The 17,051-nt window shown below is 43.8% G+C and overlaps 1 protein-coding gene across 2 annotated transcripts in view; it reads left to right on the top strand.

The window, feature by feature from the left end:
- Positions 1-17,051, top strand: part of PAFAH1B1 (platelet activating factor acetylhydrolase 1b regulatory subunit 1) — a 117,300-nt gene that overhangs the window by 24,259 nt on the left and 75,990 nt on the right. The window contains exon 2 of one of the 2 annotated variants that reach the window (XM_056558456.1): positions 12,886-12,995. The exons of the other annotated variant lie outside the window; for it this stretch is intronic. The gene's annotated coding sequence lies outside the window, so the exon portion shown is untranslated. The remainder of the gene's footprint in view (positions 1-12,885; positions 12,996-17,051) is intronic. 2 annotated transcript variants of the gene reach the window in all.

Genomic DNA, 17,051 nt, shown 5'->3' with positions numbered 1-17,051 from the left:
ACCCCCCCTTAATCTCTGTATAAGGGGACAGTGGCACTCCTTTCAGGGACAAACTGTGTTAAGTTTATTCACCCATATACAATGGCAGTGCAGTGCTTTATTAGTCTAATATATATATATTATATATATTGTGTGTGTGTGTATATATATATATATATATATATATATATATATATATATATATATATTATAATATAATAAATATATTAAGAGAGAAAGGTAGATAAATTAAACTTATGTAGATATGTATATATTATCACATTGCAGGGGTGTGGAAATTATTTTAAATACTACTTGTCCAAGGGACTAAAACAGAGCAGAATCTACTTGTCCCTCATAACAATCCACTTGTCCTGGTACAAAATAATTGTAACCCAAATAGTATGTAAATAAGGTCTTTTATAAATAAAAACTTGACAGGCAGACCAGTATGTCACCCCATTAGGTGGATAGGGTCCCTGATAAGTAAGTCCACCCCATTAATGGAATACTGCAGTGCAAAATAAGATCCTGACTGCTTGGAAACCCCCTTCCCCCGATCTTTTGTAAGGAGGAATGGGGGCTTGTCCGCATGACGCAGCGATCGACACGCTCCCCCCCCCCCCCATGTATCCCATAGATACATGGAGGGGGTATTTCAGCAGCCGTGTCATGCAAGGACGGAACATTCTCTTCATGCCGTCTGCTGGGGCCTCATGCAAGAGATGGGGGGGTTGTCCCAGCAGTCAGACTCTATCACTTATGGGGATAAGTTATTTTGCACTACAGTGTTCCTTTAAGTAGGGGATCTCCGCTGCGGGCACCCAGCTATCATTACTGCACAGAGCACACTCGCTCTGTTCGTAATGACCGGCGATACAGGGGCCGGAGCATCGTTACGTCATGGCTCCGCCCCCTCGTGACATCACGGCCCATCCCCTCAATACAAGTCTATGGGAGGGGGCGTGCCAACCATCACGCACCCTCCCATAGACTTGCATTAAGGGGGTGGAGCCGTGACGTCACGATGCTCCGGCCCCTGTATCGCCAGTCATTACGCACAGAGCGATCCTGCTCTGTTCAGTAATGATAGCGGGGTGCCCGCAGTGGAGATCCTGGGGCTCCCCAGCAGTGGGACCCCGGCGATCTGACATCTTATCCCCTATCCTTTTGGATAGGTGATAAGATGTCTAGGGGCGGAGTACCCCTTTAAGGGTAGGGGCCAGTGATGCGATTTTTGAGTGAGGCTATTGCACGAGCAGTCATATACCTGACCCCTACATACGGAATTGCCTCGTATTCATGGTTTGCCCCTGAACAATAAGGAAACGAGACTTAACTATGGACAACAGACACGGACTTTGGTTCACAAAAACGGTAACAAAAAAAAACTTTTGTGTCACTAAATAGACTTTTCGATCTTCTCCCCTAAGAAACACAATGGGGGTGGGGGGGACCAAGGACAGCAGTGAGGGGTTCTGGTTACTGCAAGACAGGAAAGCTGGACAATCACCAAAATGGAGGCACGAAGTGCTATACGTTACTCTAGGGCAGGGGTCTCAAACTGTGGTCCTCTAGATGTTGCCAAAACTTCAACTCCCGGCATGCCCGGATGCATGCTGGGAGTTGAAGTTTTGCAACACCTTGAGGGCCGCAGTTTGAGACCACTGCTCCAGATGTTTCTCTACCACGTTACAGGACAACTGATGTCCACTGCAGGAGACCACACCAGATGGTGCGGCACAAGGAACCTCCGGTAGGCGAGAGGAACCCTCCATTTACTGCTTTTTGTTTTTACTACAATGACGTGAATAGAAGACCCGGTGACCCAGTTTCTCACTCACTCTGAATTCACACAGGTCCGCTCACACTGTTACTGTACTTACATCTCCCTGCAGCAGTCTATAACGAGACTTCCTTGCAGGGATGCGCGCGATAGGTGACGTCATCACAGGCGCTGCACTAGACGTCAGTGTCCCGACGTCCTGAGCTGCGTATGTGATGACGTCCCCAATCACTCGCATCCCCACAAGGAAGTCTCGTTATAGACTGCTGCAGGCAGATGTAAGTACAGTAACAGTGTGAGCGGACCTGTGTGAATTCTTCCGGCATTTAACTCTGCTTGCCCGAAGCAGGGCTAAATGCCTGAAGAAATCACCTGCCCGGCACCCGGAACTCCGTAGGACTTCCACATCCCTGTACATTTATGGCTGGGTGGTATACCGGTTCATATCGAATACCGAAATTTTTGGGCTGCACGATATTAATTTTTCCCACACCGCAATACTGGTTGGGCACCTCCCCCTTGAATGAATTATCAGCCCAGCGCTGCGCTGTCACCACATCGGGGAACTAATCATACATGACCCGCCTGCGCTGTTCTGCTCCCCCCAATTATCAGCCCAGCGGGGTATATTCACATATGTCAAGCACTGCCCTCCTCCTCTTTGTTGCGGGCCGACACCGCCGCTGGAACTCTATACTGTGCACCAGTGGTCTCCAACCTGCGGACCTACAGATGTTGCAAAACTACAACTCCCAGCATGGGCTGATAATTAATTGTGGGGGAGCGGAACAGCGCTGGCGGGTGACATGATTTGGGGGAAGGGGTGTGGGGTGAAAGAAATACCGTTATATACCGTGGAACCGCCATAAGTTACAAAAATACTGTGATACACATTTTTAGTCATACGCCCAGCTCTAACTAAATGTGTGAAAAGGTCTATTTTTTTCTGTGCTGAGAAATATTTGGATATCTAGGCCTGCCGGGGAAAGGAGCGTAATCCCACTCTTTCCTGGCTAATAACTTATGTTCACAGTGGCTCTCAGGAATGAGACCTGGTGTGATCAGCAACATTTGACATGTCTGATCGCCATGATTGTTGATAGGAATGCTTAAAGGGGTATTCCAGGAAAAACCTTTAATTTTTATATCAACTGGCTCCAGAAAGTTAAACAGATTTGTAAATAACTTATATTAAAAAAATCTGAATCCTTCCAATGATTATCAGCTGCTGAAGTTGAGTACTTTTCTGCCTGGCAACAGTGCTCTCTGCTGACATCTCTGCTTGTCTCGGAAACTGCACTGAATAGAAGAGGTTTGCTATGGGGATTTGCTTCTACTCTGGACAGTTCCCTAGACAGGTGTCATCAGAGAGCACTTAGACAGAAGCTCGTAAGTACTGAAAGGATTAAGATTTTTTTAATAGAAGTAATTTACAAATCTGTTTAACTTTCTGGAGCCAGTTGATATATAAAACCATTTTTTCCCCCTGGATAACCCTTTAAATGCAAAAGCTTGTTAAGGTTTGATCTACGCTGCCATATGCTGTATTTAGACAGTTTCTCCTTCCATTAAGGCTAGGTTCAGACTACAGAATCTCCGGGTAGAAAATTTTGGCGCTAGGTCCGTCCGGACACTGCAGTCTCCAATAGAATGTAATGTGTTAGAGTATTTCCGCCTGAAGAAAGAGCAACGCCATTCTTCAGGCGGAAATTTCCAAGTGGATTTTCCGTTCACAAATTCCAAAGTGGGAATTTGTGAACGGAAACCCATTCACTACACTATACATATTAGCAAGTGGAATTTCTGCCTGCAATTTCAAAGCTGAATTGCAGGCGGAAATTCCGTAGTGTGAACCTAGCCTTACTATTCTCACACTGCTTCTTGTTACAGCTGATCAACAGGTTTCTTTAGCACCACAGCGGGTAGTCTACTGGTTTCTTGAGGTTAGTTTCTTCTGTTAAAGGACTTTGACCCAGAGATAATATGCAGTAACAGGTGCTATTAGGATTGATTCATGAAAGAACACCACTGACAGTGCACAAAAGCGTGAACAACGTAATGTGGTTTTACAGACTAACACCCTTTTCATCTGACGCTGGGTTGGTGAACCACCAGTCCAACCCCACTAAGCATTTAGCCCTTTTAGGATTATTCAGACGGTGGAAAATTTGTGTGGGAACATAAATCGACATCGGAACTCCGGCAGCACTCCAATGTGTTTCGGTGCGGACTCCTCAAAGTGCAGCAGAATCCCATTGAAATCAATAGAATTCCATCATATAAACGTGGCCTCAAGATATGGGAACTGCACTTTACGATGTCTAGTAAGTCGGGAGAGTATGCCTGAACACCTAATTTAAAGGACATCTGCAGCGGTACAAACACTTATCCCCTATCCTCAAGATAGGGGATAAGTGTTTGACCGCGGGGGGTCCAAACACTGGGGCCCCCGGCGATCTCCTGTACGGGGCTGCGGCTCTCCTGTGCAGGGGGCGTGCCAGCCGCAGCATGACGTTGCGGCCGGCACGCCTCCTCCATACATCTCTATGGGAGAGGCGGGGAGGCAGCATTCGTGCCTCCCCGCATCCCCCATGGAACTGTATGGGGACGGGGAGGAGACGGGGCATCACAGTCTACCTCTAGGTCAACGCTACGTCACCATGGACGCTAATGCCGGCGCCCCGTTAGGGAGATCTAGGGGGGTCCCAGCGGTCGGACACCCCGCGATCAAACACTTATCCCCTATCCTGTGGATAGGGGATAAGTGTAATTCCGCTGCAGTTGTCCTTTAACGTGTGTTATGTTAGTGATTCCAAGAACAAGTTTGTTTCCTACACTACAGGGCGATTCAAAAGGGCTGGTTCAAAAGTAAAGGCCTGTAGTTAAAGGGATACTCCACTGGAAAACTTTTTTTTTATTATTTAATAAACTGGTGCCAGAAAGTTATATATTTGTCAATTACTTCTATTAAAAATCTTAATCATTCCAGTACTTATCAGCTGCTGTTATGATCCACAGGAGTTTTTTTTCTTTTTGAATTTCCTTTCTGCCTGATCACAGTGCTCTCTGCTGACACCTCAGTCCATTTAAAAATGTCAAGAGTGGGAGCAATCACCATAGAAAACATAAAAAACTGCTCTTGACAGTTCCTAAAATGGACAGAGATATCAGCAGAGAGCACTGTGGTTAGGCATCAAGGAAATTCAAAAAGAAAATAACTTCCTGTATATCATAACAGCAGCTAAGTACTGGAATGATTAAGAATTTTTAATAGAAGTAATTTACAAATCCGAAACTTTCTGCACCAGTTGATTGAAGAAATAAAAAAATAAAAGGTTTTCCAGTGGAGTACGGAGTACCCCTTTAAAGTAACATCAGTGGTAAATGGTTGATGACTAATCGCTATATCTGACACCATGTGACTTCTTTCTGAGGGGCTACATCAAGGACCTAGTGTATCTTCCCTCCCAAGGATCTAAACCTCCTGGGACAACGTATTACAGAAACAGTTGTAACAGTGGAGTATCCGAATATATTCTGGCATGCATCTGGACAGAACTGGTCCACCACCTATCTGTCATGTCCCTAATGAAAATCACTAATCTTGAGAATTTTTTTTTATGTTCTTTCTGTTGTGCATAGTACCAAGGGTATAATTTTGGACCATTCTTTTTGAATCGCCCTGTATTGTAAGTTCCTAACAGGCAATGTTTACACAATTTTCTGCACATTACGTACAACAGGATTTTGCTGTCCCATTCACATTCTACTGAAGAAATTCCATATTCCGAATTCTTCAAATTTTGTCGAATTCTGTTCAGGAATTTTGAAAACACAACAATTTTTTTTCAAATTCTGAAACAAATCCGCATTCTGCTTTTTTTACACACAATTTGAACAGAAAAGCAGAATGTTTGCTGTGTGAACATAGTCTAATAAGCAAGTTGCTGATGCCAAGTAACTTTTTAGATAAATCTCAATCTTGACTGATGTTTTGTGGGGTGTATTTTATTTTTAATTTTTTTTAGTTATTTATTTTAACATGAGTCTTGTAATTATGAGGGGGCAATACCCAAACTAATATATATACCAATGTAGGGCAACACGTTTGTCCAAGTTTAAATCTGAAGTGGCTGTAGATTATAGTGGTGCACTAAAAGGAAAATTTAGGATGTGCGTGGCTAAAAACCGAAGATGCTGGCATGTTGCACTTTAACTTTTACTTGACTACCATATAGTGTAACATGCAGAGTTGTAGTTTTTAGTTTTGGTTTGGTGCATCTGGCATGTAAAGTCAGGCCTCCATAGCAGTTGCGTGTCTACCTCTATTGGTGTTATGCCTCTAAGGGAACGGAACCTGTTCTAAATGTTTTTTTGGCACCTGGAATTGTGGGAGGTGGTTCATATCCAACGTCCACTATTTTAAGTTATGCCCACTTTGTACTATTTTAAGTTTATCAAACCTTCACATTTTAATTATTATTTTGTGGTGCCAATACATGTCCGATTTATGAATATCTATCTTGTATACACTCATTTATTGTCTGTTACATTGAGAAATTGACTTCCTGTCAACACAAGTATGGTGTGAAACGGCTAGTTACTTTGAGGGCAGTAAGGCACAGAGTCCTCTGGCAAGACTATTTACCCACACTATGTTAATGTCAGGAAGGTTGAAGTTTTGTCTGAAGTTGCTCTGCTACAAAATGCTTTGTCAGCTGTTGATTTACTAATTAAATGGGCACTGTCAGATCCAAAAACCTTTTTATATGTTACTGATGAAAATTAAAGACCTTTTGTAATATGTTAAAAATGTTTAGAATTTTTATTAAAGAAAACTGCTTTTGAAAATCTGACCACTTGGGGGTTCCCATAATGCTGGGCGGTATGGCCAAATATGTGTATCACGGTATATTTGAAACTTATGGCGGTTCCACGGTATTTCCCCCCCAAATTAATTATTAGCCCAGCGCTGCGCTGTCCCTATCGGGGTACTACTCGCATCACTCGCAAGCGCTGCCCTCCTCGTCCTCCTGTTTGTTGCAGGCTGCCGACGCTGACTCTCTATACTGTGCGGTATCCCTATGCCCGGGCTGCAAAAGGTAAACAAAAATAAACTTTAAACTTGCGCTTTTCCTGGGGACATGAACGTCGGACAGCCGTCGGCCTATCACCGGCCAGCTCCTTACATGACAGTACGCTCAACCTATCACCGGCCGTGACGGAACATCGCTGCGGCCAGTCATAGGCGGACGGCTGTCAGACGTTCCATTCCCTAGGAAGCTTGTCCGGACCGACGGGGAAGGTGAGTTAAAGTTTATTTTGTTTACCTTTTGCAGCCCGGGCATAGGGATACAGTATAGAGCAGTGATCTTCAACCTGCGGAACTCCAGATGTTGCAAAACTACAACCACTGGTATAGTGTCAGCACAGGCGGCCCCAACAAACAGGAGGAAGAGGAGGGCAGCGCTTGTGGGTGAAACAATTTACATTGGGTCATTCTCAATATCTAGGACAATAACTGGGGACAGTGCAGCTCTGGGCCAATAATTAATTGGGGGGGCAGAACAGCGCTCGCGGGTCACATAATTAGTTCCCCCGATGGGGAAGTGCTGGGCGGCTGATTCATTCATTTCCGGGGGGAGGGGCCAAACCGGTATTGCGGTATGGATTAAAATTCATATCGTGCAGCACAAAAATTTCGGTAATGGGTATGAACCGGTATATCTCCCAGCCCTAGGTTCTCATACTTACTGGGACTCTAACCAGTCCTGCAGCAGCATCAGGCTTGTCCATGAGTCATGGACAAGGCTGCATGAACACGCACCAATCACCTCCCACCACCACAAGGGAGGGACACACAACCTTCCCCTGAGAGGATTTCTAATACTGTGCATTAATTTAAAAGAGGGCTTTTTATTAGGGATCGACCTATATCATTTTTTTTTTTTAGGGCCGATACCTATAATCGGTGCAGGTTAGGGCCGATAGCTGGTAACTTATACCGATATTCCGGTATAAGTTATCGGCTATTTATCCCCCCGCGACACCGCTGCAGATCATTGATTTAAAGCGGTCGCTTTAAATCGATGCACTGCAGTGGCTTTTGCGGTGCCATAGGCCGCCGCCCGCTTCTCTCCCTCTGCCTGTCCGGGGGTCCTGAGTCCTATCACTGCCACCGCTCCCCCCACCGCCGCGTCGCACCCCCCCGGCCCCATTGCCTCCCCGGTTTTATAATTACCTGTTCCCGGGGTCCACTCTACATCTGGCTCCGGTGGCGTCCTCATGAGCTGTCACTGTGCGCACAGAAGTAGCGGGGGCCCCGGGAACAGGTAATGATAAAACTGGGGATGGGGGAGGCAATGTGGCCGGGGCGGTGCGGCGGGTCAGGGGGGGGGGGGGCAGCCGCGGTTTGGTGTGGGGCATTATCGGCTTATCAGCCAATACGATAATGCCCAAAATCGTGATTATCGGACGATAATATCGGCCAAACCGATAATCGGTCGATCCCTACTTTTTATAATACATATAGCGTTAGAGACATAATATTGTACGGAGTAACATATTAATATATATATATTTTTTTTCCTGTGTGGGATCTGACAGGTACGCTTTAACCCCTTAAGGACTCAGACGCAGCAAAGTTTTTTTGCAGTTTAGTTTTTTTCCTCCTCTCCTTCTAAAAATTATCATTACTTTTTTTTATATTTTCATCCACAGATTAGTATGAGGGCTTGTTTTTTTGTACGACCAGTTCTCCTTTGTAATGACATCACTCATTTTACCATAAAATGTATGGCGCAACCAAAAAAATATTATTTGTGTGGGGGGAAAAAAACAGCAATTTAGCAAATTTTGGAAGGTTTTGTTTTCATGTACACATTACAGTAAAAATGACATGTTTTCTTTATTCTGTGGGTCAATACAAATAAAATGATGCCCATGATTACAAACTTTCCTATTATTGTACCGCTTAAATTTATTTTTAACCAAATTAATATGTTGAAAATCCCTCTATTTTGACTACATATAACTTTCAAATTTTTCCGTATACGCGGCTGTTTGAGGGATTTTTTTTTGGCGCTGTGATCTGTACTTTTTATTGATACCACATTTACGTATATAACTTTTAAATACATATTTGTAAATTATTTTTTTTTTTATAAAATGTTACACAAAAGCAGCAATTTTGGATTTTTTTTTTTTTGTTTGTAGTTCACCGTACGTGATCATTAACACTATATTTTTATAATTCGGACATTTACGCACGCGCTTTTTGGGATTAAATTGGGGGGAAAAAGGGACAATAAAAATTTTGATTGGGGGAGGGTATTTTTTAAATTTTTTTTTATACACTTATCAATCATTTAATTGCTATTACTGTTCAGTGCTATGCATAGGGCATAGCACTGATCAGTGTCATCATTGATTTTCTGCTCTGGCCTGCAGGTGACGGGACCTTCCGAGGCAGGCGAGGGGGACCTCTGGCCACCATGCAGGATGATCGGATTCCCGCAGCAGTACCGCGGGTGATCCGAACATCCATTTTAAGTACCGCAGATGCTGTGATCTGTATTGTTCACGGCATCTGAGGGGATAATGGCAGACATCAGCGTGGTCACTGATGTCCGCCATTACCGCCGGGTCCCTGGCTGCTGATACCAGCCGGGACCTGCCGCGCATATTGCGAGCACCGTTCTGGTGCTCGCGTGACATATAGGACGTAAATGTACGTCCTGGTGCGTTAAGTACCAGGGCATCAGGACGTACATTTACGTCCTATGTCGTTAAGGGTTAAATTTTGATTGCTCTGCAGACAGATATTAACCTTTTCCTAGAAACCTGAGCGACAATCGGACTCAATCTTGCCAGATTTTCAATATTGGTTATAAGTTTGTTTGTATATATATATATATATATATATATATATATATATATATATATATATTTTTTAATCTGTTAAGCTGGGTTCACACCACGTTTTTGCAATACAGTTCCCGTATAAGTTTTCAATTTGAAAACAGTCTCCATTGAAAACCGAATGCCAAAAAATGTATCAGGTTGTGTCTGTTTAGCATCCTGTATGGTTTTTAGCCTACCACAGTTTTTGGTCCAGGTGAAAAACCGTATTGAAACGTATACTTTTTTTTTTTTTTTAAACATGGGAGTCAATTGGAACCGTACAGAACTGTGTGTGCGTACGGTTCCATCCGGTTTTCACCATACGGTTTTTGACTTTGCACAGTTTTTTTTTTCTTGGAATTTCAATCAAACTAGTTAAACTTTATTCAAAATGGAGTAAAACGTTAAAAACATATACGCTTTTTTTTTTTCTTAAAAAACGGGTGCAACCTGACATCTTTTTTCAAACAGTATGCAGTTTTCAACCTTAAATGGATTAAAATTTGTATACACGTTTTGATACAGTTTAGTCAGGTTTTAAGGAATCCGTTCTTTATCAAAAGCCTGATATGGGAAATATATTGCAAAAGTATTCCCCCCTTGACTTTTTTCGTATTTTGGTGCCTCACAACCTGGAATTTACATGGATGATTTTGAGCATTTAAAGGACAACTGCAGTGGTAAACATTTATATATGCCCGGGCCTCAAAAATAAACTTATACATACCTTCCTACGAGCCCCCGTTGGTCCGGCGTCATTCCACTTCCTGGAGACGGGGACGCCGCAGAGCCGTCGGTGTATCACCAGCCATGGCGATGTCCCGCCCCGGCCTGTGATAGGCTGAGCCTACTGTCATGTAAGGAGCTCAGGCTGAGCCCACTCATGTAAGAAGCCGGCCAATCACCGACCGGGGCGGGACATCGCTACAGCCAGTGATACGTCGACTGCTCTGCGGCGTCCTCGTCCCCAGGAAGTGGAATGACATCGGCACTGCCGGACCGTGAGGCCTGTGCCGGACCAATGGGGGCGCATAGGAAGATATGTATAAGTTTTTATTTTTGAGGCCCGGGCATATATAAATGTTTACCACTGCAGTTGTCCTTTAATTTAAAAGAATAGGGGATAAGCTGTCCGATTGCGGGGGACCCCCGCAATATAGCATGCGGCACCCACCTGTTTCTGCTCGGGAACCGTGACATCACAACTCCGCCCCTGTGTGACATCACGCCCCGTCCCCTCAATGCAAGTCTATGGGAGGGGATAAGATAGGGGATAAGATGTCTAGGGATGGAGTACCCCTTTAAGTCTATGAGCTTGCCACATCTTACAACTAGCAATTTTGCCCATTCCTCCTGGCAAAACTGCTCCAGCTCCTTCAAGTTGGATGGTTTGATGGTTTGCGCTTGTGAACAGCAATCTTTAGGTCTGACCATAGACTTTCAATTGGTTTGAGATCTGGACTTTGACTAGGCCATTCCAACATATTTACATGTTTCCCCTTAAAACACTCAAGTGTTGCTTTAGCAGTGTGTTTGGGGTCTTTGGCCGGCATTTATCATTGTAGGTGTAAGTGAAGCATTTTTCTACAAACTTATTAAATGAAGGAGATGTAGAAAAAACGAGGTGCGCTCCTAGTGGAGAATTAAAAGGTAGAGTGACGTGTGCACTTGTAGTTGCATCTTACCATGTGACATTGTGCTGAGGGCACAACACCTCAGTAGGCCTGTAGACTCGCTGGGGTCTGTAGTCCAAAGGTACGGGCAGCAGCCTGGGCGTCCTTCACAGTGATCTCCAGGTCACGGTGCAGGAGGATAAATTGAGAAAAAAATCAGATGTTTGAAACCCGTTGGCGCCTATTCCCAGGAGACCAAGAAAGCCAAGGTTATTTGTTAAAACAAAAACTGGCATTTATTGGTACAGAATAAGGGGCGAGGTTTATGTATATGTTTTCATGAAAGGTTACATTTACTCATAACTATACACAGTGCAAACTTTTTGCCATGTAAGAGGCTGTTAAAATACCACTATTGATGTGTTAAGAGAACCCCAATCAAAAGGGCATGGTGATTGTGAGAGGTACTCCACTAGATTTAAAATCAACTGGTGCCAGAAAGTTTAATAGATTTGTAAATTACTTCTATTTGAAAATCTTCATCCTTCCAGTATTTATCAGCTGCTATATGCTCCACAGGAAGTTATTTTCTATTTGAATTTCCCTTTCTGTCTGACCACAGTGCTCTCTGCTGACACCTCTGTCCATGTCAGGAACTGTCCAGAGCAGGATAGGTTTGTTATAGGGATTTGCTCCTACTCTGGACAGTTCGTAAAATGGACAGAGGTGTCAGCAGAGAGCACTGTGGTCAGACAGAAAGGAAATTCAAAAAGAAAAGAATTTCCTCTGGAACATACAGCAGCTGATAAGTGCTGGAAGGTTCAAGATTTTTAAATAGAAGTAATTTACAAATCTATTTAACTTCCTGGCACCAGTTGATTAAAAAAGGTTTTCCAGTGGAGTACCCCTTTAAGTGTAAAGAACTTTAAGTAGTGAACTACCATAGTGACTGTATTTCTATTTCCCACACTTACAGGCAAAACTTTTTTTAATCACATTTAAATACAGTAAATGTGACTATGTTCAGGCCTCTTACTACGATTTGACTGTTTAGTCCATTAAATTGAATAGAACTGCTGACAGTACACTGCAGTATGCATCAGCACTTCTTTAAATGCATGCCGACATATACACCAAATGTATTTTCAAATCATGCGGTAGTATTTTGGCACAAAAACTTTTCAGTGTAGACGGTGGTGAATATTAGAGATCGACCGATTATCGGTTTGGCCGATATTATCGTCCGATATTCGTTATAGGTATCTGCAATTACCTTGCCGATAATGCGGGCGCTTTAAATCAATGAACTGCAGCAGCTTCTGCGGGGCCAGAGACCGCCGCACGCTTCTCTCAGGGGGATCAATTTCTGACCACCCACTAGTTGCCTTGCAATATGCAGCCACTGCCAGTGGTGACCCTGGTACTTCAATAAAGCACAGTTTTACCTTTTCATCCACATATTTGTGTGGATGTGTAGTTAGACATTTTGCATGATAGTTTAGTATTGTGACATTTATTTGGTGACATTCTTTAACTCTTTGATTAGTGACAGCTTCAGCATTTTACTGCAGCCTTTATAAGACAGACTTCTCTGTGCCTTTTTAGTGGACAGGATTTGTCAGAATGTAGACCAGGCTGTCCAGGCATGCTGGGAGTTGAAGTTTTGCAACATCTGGAGGCACCCTGGTTGGGAAACACTGATGTAGACTATAAAGGTAAATAGAGAACGCCAAAAGATTGGATGTCATTGTCAAATTAGGTTTATTGGCTTCCTAGCTCCTGAGATTTCTGTCCTATGGACTCAGTCATTAACACCTTAAGGCAGTGGTTCTCAACCTTTTTGGCGACTGTACCCCCAAAGTCTGAAAGTATGTCCGCGGGTACCCCCTTGCGTGGAACTTGTACCATTATCCCCCCCCCTCCATCTTTATCCCCTTTTGCCATTATTCCCCCTTCATCTTAATCCCCTTGTGCCACAAGGGGATTAAGATGGGGGGGGGGGAATAATTGCACAAGGGGAATAAGATGGAGGGGGGGGGAGATAATCAACCCCTACCCCCCCCCCCATCTTAATCTCTTGTGCCATTATTCCTCCCTGCCTCTGATCCTCTTGCGCCATTCTCCCCCCTCCATCTTAATCCCTTGCGCCATTCCTCTTTCCTCTGATAACCCTTTTGCCATATCAGATAATAATGGCGCAAGGGGATTAATATGGAGGTGGGAAAAATGGCAAAAGGGGATCAAAGGGAGGGGGAATAATCCCCCAACCCCTCCCTCTGATCCCCTTTTGCCATTATTCTCCCCCCCCCCCCTCCATATTAATCCCTTTGAGCCATTCCCCCTTCTTCTGATCCCCTTTTGCCATTTCAGATAATAGCACAAGAGGATTAAGATGGAGGTTGGAAAAATGGCAAAAGGGAATCAGAGGGAGGGGGGAATAATAGCACAAGGGGATTAAGATGGAGGGGGGAATAATCACCCCCCTCCCCAATATTAATCCCCGTGTAATTTTTTCCCTCCCCTCCCTCTGATTCCCTTTTGCCATTCTTTATTCATTATTATCTGATATGGCAAAAGGGTCATCAGAGGGAGGGGGGAATGGTGCAAGGGGATTAAGATGGAAGGGGAGAGGGATAATGACGGAGGGGGGGATGGGAAGTAATAAAGCACAAGGCATTACATTTTAATGCCTTGTGCTTTATTACTCCCCATCCCCCCTCCGCCATTAGCCCTCTCCCCCTCCATCTTAATTCCTTGTGCTCCGTCCCATACATCACCCCCCCCCCCCCCCCCCGTCCCATACAGTTGTTCAACTTTTTTTTTTCCTTTACCGGGCATCCTGCGGTCCCCTGTGGTGTTCCTCCATGCAGCGCTTAAGTGTCATTGCAAAGTACTATTGGTCGCAAAAAAGAAGCCCAAAAACTTGTGTCCTTAATGCCAAAATGTGCTCTGCCATTAAGGGATTAAAGGGTACCTCTCATCAAATAAACTTTTGATATATTTTAGATTAATGAATGTTGAATAACTTTCCAATAGCATGTTAATGAAAAATATGCTTCTTTCTATAGTATTTTTCCCGATCAGTCCTGTCAGCAAGCATTTCTGACTCATGCTGGAGTCCTAAACACTCAGAGCTGCCAGCCTGCTTTGTTCACAGCCAAACAGGCTGTGAACAAAGCAGGCTGGCAGCTCTGAGTGTTCTCCTTTGTGAACAAAGCAGACTGGCAGCTCGTAGTGTTTAGGACTCCAGCATGAAGCATATTTTTTAATAACATGCAATTGTAAACTTATTCTGCAAACATTAATCTATATTATATCAAAAGTTTTTTGATGAGAGGTACCCTTTAAGCTTATTCTGTGTTGCTCCAGTATCTGTACTGTTTTGATAGTTCACCCATGCTTTATATGTGCAGCCAGTTCTACTTAGTCACATGTTCACTTTTTTTTTTTTCTGCCTTTTTGCTATTTAGTTTGAGATTCTTACACCCCCCCCCCCCACCCCCCACTACATATCTGCTTCTCAACAGTCTGTGACAGTAGCAGGTCTGGAAGAGGAGGAATACTTAACTGCTTATGTTGTCAGAGTCCAGCTTTCATTTTCTAAATGTCTGTGACGAGTGAAAACTGGCTTCCTAAACATAAGAAGCTGCAGGTGTTTCCGGGTATTTTTCACACATGCGCAAACTGACAATATACTTGACAAATCTAAGTATACATTACACATTAACCCCTGAGGTGGGCAACTATTTCCCATACAGTTGTGTAGGCTCCGGTGGAAAACAAATTAGTTTTTTTTCTTTTTAACCCCTTAAGGGCCGAGGGTTTTTCCGTTTTTGCATTTTCGTTTTTTGCTCCTTGCCTTTAAAAAATCATAACTCTTTCAATTTTGCACCTAAAAATCCATATGATGGCTTATTTTTTGCGCCACCAATTCTACTTTGTAATGACGTCAGTCATTTTGCCCAAAAATCTACGGTGAAACGGAAAAAAAAAATCAGTGCGACAAAATTGAAAAAAAAAACGCTGTTTTGTAACTTTTGGGGGCTTCCGTTTCTACGTAGTAAATTTTTCGGTAAAAATGACACCTTATCTTTATTCTGTAGGTCCATATGATTAAAATGATACCCTACTTATATAGGTTTGATTTTGTCGGACTTCTGGAAAAAATCATAACTACATGCAGGAAAATTAATACATTTAAAATTGTCATCTTCTGACCCCTATAACTTTTTTATTTTTCCGTGTATGGGGCGGTATGAGTGCTCATTTTTTGCTCCATGATCTGAAGTTTTTAACGGTACCATTTTGCATTGATAGGACTTATTTATTCATTTTTAAATGATATAAAAAGTGACCAAAAATGCACTATTTTGGACTTTGGAATTTTTTTGCGCGCACACCATTGACCAAGCGGTTTAATTAATGATATATTTTTATAATTCGGACATTTCCGCACGCGGCGATACCATATATGTTTGTTTTTATTTTTATTTACTGTGTTTTTTTTTTTATTGGAAAAGGGGGGTGATTCAAACTTTTAATAGGGGAGGAGTTAAATGATCTTTATTCACTTTTTTTTTACACTTTTTTTTTGCAGTGTTATAGGTCCCATAGGGACCTATAACACTGCACACACTGATCTTTATCATTGATCACTGGTTTCTCATAAGAAACCAGTGATCAACGATTCTGCCGCATGACTGCTCATGCCTGGATCTCAGGCACTGAGCAGTCATTCGGCGATCGGACAGCGAGGAGGCAGGTAGGGGCCCTCCCGCTGTCCTGTAAGCTGTTCGGGATGCCGCGATTAGCCGCGGCTATCCCGAACAGCCCGACTGAGCTAGCCGGCAACTTTCGCTTTTAGCGATCGGCGCCGCGCGCTATTAGAGGCGGGTCCCGGCTTCACTATGACGCCGGGCCCGCCGTGATATGACCCGGGTTACTGTGTAACCCCGCGTTATATCAGGAGAGCAGGACCAAGGACGTACCGATACGTCCTTGGTCCTTAAGGGGTTAAAGGGAAACGGTCAGCAAGTTCACCCACACTAAACCCAATACACTGGGTTATAGTTTGGGTGAACAGGAGTCCAACAGGGCACTTACATTTTTCTTTTTTTTGGGTTGGCGCAGAGTTTTCGGCCTGTAACTCGCCCTCTTTAGATGCACTCTGCAGGTGTCCCCCACCCGCAGTCGTACTTTGGGTCCCGGAGGAAGGTGCCTAAGCCCTCTCCCTTAATCAAATATGCATTTTATTCGACTCCTCATCAAGTCACATGCCCCCTGAAGATTATACGCAGCTGTCACGTCCTGATGACATGAGAGCTGTGCATCCCGGGGTGCTCTCTGCGCAGTGTAACTGCGCATGCGCCAGGCCCTCGCTGCAGAAGTCTGTGCGACCCCGCGATCAGACATCTTATCCCCTATCCTTTGGATAGGGGATAAGATGTCTTAGGGCCGGAATACCCCTATTAAAAAAATCTTAATCCTTCCAATAGTTATCAGCTCCTGTGTATTCCAGAGGAAGATAATTTCTTTTTGAATTTATTTGGTCTGACCACAGTGCTCTCAGCTGACACCTCTGTCCATGTCAGGAACTGGCCAGAGCGGGAGCAAATCCCTATAGCAAACCTATACTACTCTGGACAGTTCCTGACCTGGACAGAGGTGTCAGCAGAGCGCACTGTGGTCAGACAGAAAATAACTTCTTCTGTAGTATAAGCAGCTAAGTATTGGTAGGATAAAGATTTTCTTAATAGAAGTAATTTACAAAT

Source organism: Hyla sarda, chromosome 2, assembly GCF_029499605.1.
Source record: "Hyla sarda isolate aHylSar1 chromosome 2, aHylSar1.hap1, whole genome shotgun sequence".
NCBI classification, from domain to species: Eukaryota; Metazoa; Chordata; class Amphibia; order Anura; family Hylidae; genus Hyla; species Hyla sarda.
The sequence above is the reverse complement of the archived record's forward strand: the minus strand, read 5'-3'. Positions and strand labels throughout refer to the sequence as shown.